General features: G+C 41.2%; 1 non-coding gene across 1 annotated transcript; it reads right to left on the minus strand.

Annotated features, from left to right (window-relative positions):
* Positions 1–866: 866 nt before the first annotated feature.
* On the minus strand, positions 867–938 carry TRNAC-GCA (transfer RNA cysteine (anticodon GCA)). The gene has a single exon. It is a non-coding gene; the product is annotated as a tRNA-Cys (tRNA).
* Positions 939–4,919: the final 3,981 nt, after the last annotated feature.

Genomic DNA, 4,919 nt, shown 5'->3' on the forward strand with positions numbered 1-4,919 from the left:
CCCCTGTCTCTTTTTTTCTTGAGGAGTCTGGCTAAAGGTTTATCAGTTTTATCTTTCCAAAGAAACCAGCTCTACTTTCATTAATCTTTATTTTTTAAATCTCTTATTTCTTTAATATCTGCCTTGATCTTTATGATTTCCTTCCATTAATTTTGGGTTTTGTTCTTCTTTTTTTAGTTCCTGTAAGTGTAAGGTTAGGTTATTTATTTAAGGTAAGCTTATATTTCTATAAACTTTCCTCTTAGAACTGTATTTGTTGTGTCCCTTAAGTTTTGGATCATTGTGTTTTCTTTTTCATTTGTCTTCAAGTATTTTTAAATTTCTTGTTTGATTTCCTTAGTGATCCGTTGGTTGGTTAGTTACATATTGTTTAGCTTCCAGATGTTTGTTTTGTTCTCATAATTTTCTAGTCTCATAGCATTGTGGTTGGAAAAGAGGCTTAATATGATTTCAGTTTAAGTTTACTGAGGCTTGTTTTATGTCCTAGCATGGAATCAGTCTATCCTGGAGAACATTCCATGAGCACTTTAACATGTAGTTTGTTGCTTTGGGATGGAATGTTCCCTCTCCCTACATATATATAATCTATTAAGTCCGTCTAGTCTAATATGTCATTTAAGGCCAGTGTTTCTATTATTTTCTGTCTGGATTACCTGTCCATTGATGTAAGTGGAATGTTAAATTCCCTATTTTATTCTATTACTATCAGTTTCTCCCTTTATGTCTGGTAAAGTGTAAAGTGAGGTCGCTCAGTCATCTCCGACTCTTTGCGACCCTGTGGACTGTAGCCTATCAGGCTCCTCCATCCATGGGATTCTCCAGGCAAGAATACTGGAGTGGGTTGCCATTTCCTTCTCCAGGAGATCTTCCCAACCCAGGAATCGAACCTGGGTCTCCTGCATTGCAGGCAGACGCTTTACCTTCTGAGCCACCAGGGAATTTTCCTTTATGTATTTAGGTGATCCTATTTTGGTTGCATATATATTTACAATTGTTATGTATTCTTCTTGGATTGATCCCTTGATATGTGTCCCCAGGGTAAGCTTTAGTTGCCACCTTCCTCTTCAAGACTCTCCAAGATCAACAGGTAGGTCTGAACCAGGCTCCTTTCTTTTTTTTTTTTTTTTTTTTTTCAGGCTCCTTTCTTATGACTGTTGCTACCCTGTATTCTGATGTGTGTGAGATTATGTGCGTGCCTTTTAAGAATGGAGTCTGTATTTCCACAGCCTTATGGTTCTGAAAGTAAAGCACCTCTAGCCTTCAAAACCAAATGTTCTGGGCTTTTGTCCCCCTGCGCTGGGGGATTTCATGTGGGGCTCAGATCCTTGCTGAAGAGTTCTGTAATTGTAATTATTCTCCTGTTTCTGGGTCACCCACCTGGGAGTATGTGTCCTGAGTATACCACAGCTCTACCCTTCCTGTCTTATAGTTCCTTCTTTTTTGTTGTAGATCTTTTCTTGTAGGTTCTGGCCTTTTTCATTGATAGTTGTTCTATAAATAGTTGTAATTTTGGTGTGAACCATGAAAGGAGGTGAGCTCAGAGTCTTTCTATTTCAACCTTTTGAAACTCCTTCTCCCTTCACTTTTGAAGGATAATTTCACAGGCAATAGAATTCTAGGTTGGTGGCTTCTTTTTTCTGTCAACACTTTAAATATTTCATTCATGTCCCCTCTTGCTTTCATGGTTTCTGAGGATAAATTGAATTATATTTCCTCTGGCTTCTTTCAGGATTTTTTAATCTTTGATCTGTACTTTCAATACTGTGTACCTCAGTGTAGGTTTTTTTTTTTTTGGTTTTTGTTTAGCATTTATCTCTAAGCTTACTAGATTTGTGGTTTTGGTGTCTGACATAAATTCGGGGAAAATTCTCATTGTTTCAAATATTTGTTTTGTCCCTTCCTTCTCCTTCCGGTATTCCTATTACACGTATGTTACACCTTCTGCAGTTGTCCTACAATTCTTAGATATTCTGGGGGTTTTGTTTGCTTACAGTACTTTTTCTCTGCTTTTCAGTTTTAGAGATTTCTAATGACATGCCCTCAAGGTCAGAGATTCTTTTCTCAGCCATGTCCAGCCTACTCATAAGTCCATCAGAGGCATTATTCGTTTGTTGCAGTGTTTTTATCTCCAGCATTTCTTTTGATTCTGTCTTAGAATTCCTCTCTCTGCTAAGCTGCCCACTTGTTCTTCCATGCTGCCTCAATAGAGTCCTTGACATTTCATAGTTTTATCTCAGCCTGATAATTCCAACATCCCTCCACATCTGCCATATGACACATGTGCCATATTACATAATTTTGATATTTGCTGTCTCTTCCAACGGTGTGTCTTAAATTTCAGTATGCCTGTAATTTTTTTCTGACAAATGAGCATGACAAACCAAGTAAAAGGAATTAATGTAAATAGGCCTTTGGTGATGTGGTGAGGTGTTGGGGGAGACGTGTATATGCCTGTGATCAGAGCTCAGCCTTTCGGTGAGTCTGTGCCTCTGAATGGGCTTCCCTGGTAACTCAGATGGTAAAGAATCTGCCTGCAATGCAGGAGACCTGGGTCGAATCCCTGGGTTGGGAAAATCCCCTAGTGTTGAAGACTCTTGATAGTCCCTTGGACAGCAAGGAGATCAAACCAGTCAATCCTGAAGGAAATCAGTCCTGAATATTCATTGGAAGTACTGATGCTGAAGCTGAAGCTCCAATACTTTGGCCACCTGATGTGAAGAACTGACTCATTGGAAAAGACCCTGATGCTGGGAGAGATTGATGGCAGGAGAAGGGGACGACAGAGGATGAGATGGTTGGATGGGCATCACTGACTCGATGGACATGAGTTGGAGCCAAGCTCCAGGAGTTGGTGATGGACTGGGAAGCCTGGCATGCTGCAGTCCATGGCATCGCAAACAGTCTGACTGATGCCTCTGGACTGTGAATTAGGTATGTTTCTCAGTCCCCCAGTCCAGCACACTTAGGTGGGACAGGATGGCTGGAGTGGGAGTTGGGTACTTCTGTCCTCCCAGGTCAGTTTGGCTTTGTTTAAATAGTTTCTCCGAGGGTAGACTTTACTAAATAAAGAAAAATACTCTCATGTATTTCAGAATAGTTCCTTTCCTCTTCCCGGAAACACACTGGAATTATTCTCATACATTCACTGTGAGAAACTGGTAGACAGTGAAGAGGTAAAACTCACAAGTGTCCCCATCCTACCTGCTGCATGATTGGGTTCCCCTGGCTTTTTAACTTAAGAGTTGTCCACACTGAACCTCCAATGATTTGTCTATTATGGTTCAGGTTTCCTTACTCTGGCATTCATTTCTAAAGAGTTTACTGCCACAATATGTTGTGATCTTCTGTATGTGCCTGTCAAGTCTAATTCTGGAGACAGTGCTTTGCCCTGTGACCTTACTTCCCTTATAGATCTGCTAAGTCACTTCAGTCGTGTCTGACCCTGTGCGACCCCATAGACGACAGCCCACCAGGCTCCCCTGTCCCGGGGATTCTCCAGGCAAGAACACTGGAGTGGGTTGCCATTTCCTTCTCCGATGCGTGAAAGTGAAGTCGTGTCTGACTCCTGGAGACCCCATGGACTGCAGCCTACCAGGCTCCTCTGTCCATGGGATTTGCCAGGCAAGAGTACTGAAGTGGGTTGCCATTGCCTTCTCCTATTATAGATCGAGGAGGAGTTATTTTCAGTTAGCTTTTTACCTCCTTTTATGAGGAACTAGCAGTGTATAAGCTGCTTACATGCAGGACTGGAAACGGGAAGTCTAGGATTCTTGGTTCAAAGTAAGTTCCTTTCTCATACATTATTGTCAAAGAGAAGCCCGATGACAGTAGTAGTAACTTGTATAAAACCTGTTTTTTGGGAGCTAGCAGCTTTTAGGACTTGTTAATCATGGTTATTTTGAAATTTTGCCTTTAAAAAATTCATCTGGTTCTGTGCTGGGTAGGGATGAACGCTTTTATCCTAAGACTTTTCAGACCACCCCCCAATGCCTAAATCTACTGTCTCTCTACATACTTTTATCTCCTGTCTAGTTATATATTGGAATATTTGAACCTGTATCTTTTAGCTTTCCTTGATACTTTCTCCATCTATACTTCTAGGTTGAGTAATGAGAGTCTTGCTTTATGTTCATCCTGCTCACAGCTTTGCTCTTAAGCTGTACCCCTCTGGCATTTAGTCTTTATTTAATGCCTGTGATATCTTCTCTGCCCTTGGGATATGGAATCACTTATCTTCTTTCTTCTGTGGATTTTTTTTTTCAAGTTTTTCTTTAGGCCTTTCTTGAAGTATTCTGGTGATTCTTAGTTGTAATTTGCTTAGTTGCTCATTTAGTTGCTGATTCGAGACTCTTTATGGATGTTGTTCTGTTTATCAGAGCCAGTGATGGGATACATAGATTGTGCTTCCAGGCAAGGATATATCAGTAGTTGAATTCTGGATATAGGCTTTTTTTCCTCTTGAGGGTAAGCAAGTACCTATGAGTTACTGCCCTGCTTCTCCAGTTCCAATGGCTTCACCCACGGTTAGGGTATAGGCTGGGTGTAAACACCCCATCAGTACCCAACTTGGCCCATGGTTGGGGGATGGGACTGGTCTAGCTATTCTCAGTCAGCTCCCTAATGAACCACCCTGCCAAGTATCCATGGGCACTCTCCTACTTCTTGTATCTGTTGATTCTGGGCTCCAGCCCATTCCTCTATCTGTTTAGTGTTGTGTGATTTTCTCTCATTTTATTTGCCTATAGCCTTAAGCCCATCGGCGCTCTTTTTGGCATTTCTCACAATTTCAGTTCCATTGCTAGCCCTCTCATTTTCAGTACTATAGCGTATTTCTTCTTCTTCTTCTACTCTAGCACCTGACGGAATTTAGGGTTGAGAGAGTAGATGCTTCTCTTCCACCTGCCACCTTCATCCAGGCT

Source organism: Bubalus kerabau, chromosome 3, assembly GCF_029407905.1.
Source record: "Bubalus kerabau isolate K-KA32 ecotype Philippines breed swamp buffalo chromosome 3, PCC_UOA_SB_1v2, whole genome shotgun sequence".
Lineage (NCBI taxonomy): Eukaryota > Metazoa > Chordata > Mammalia > Artiodactyla > Bovidae > Bubalus > Bubalus kerabau.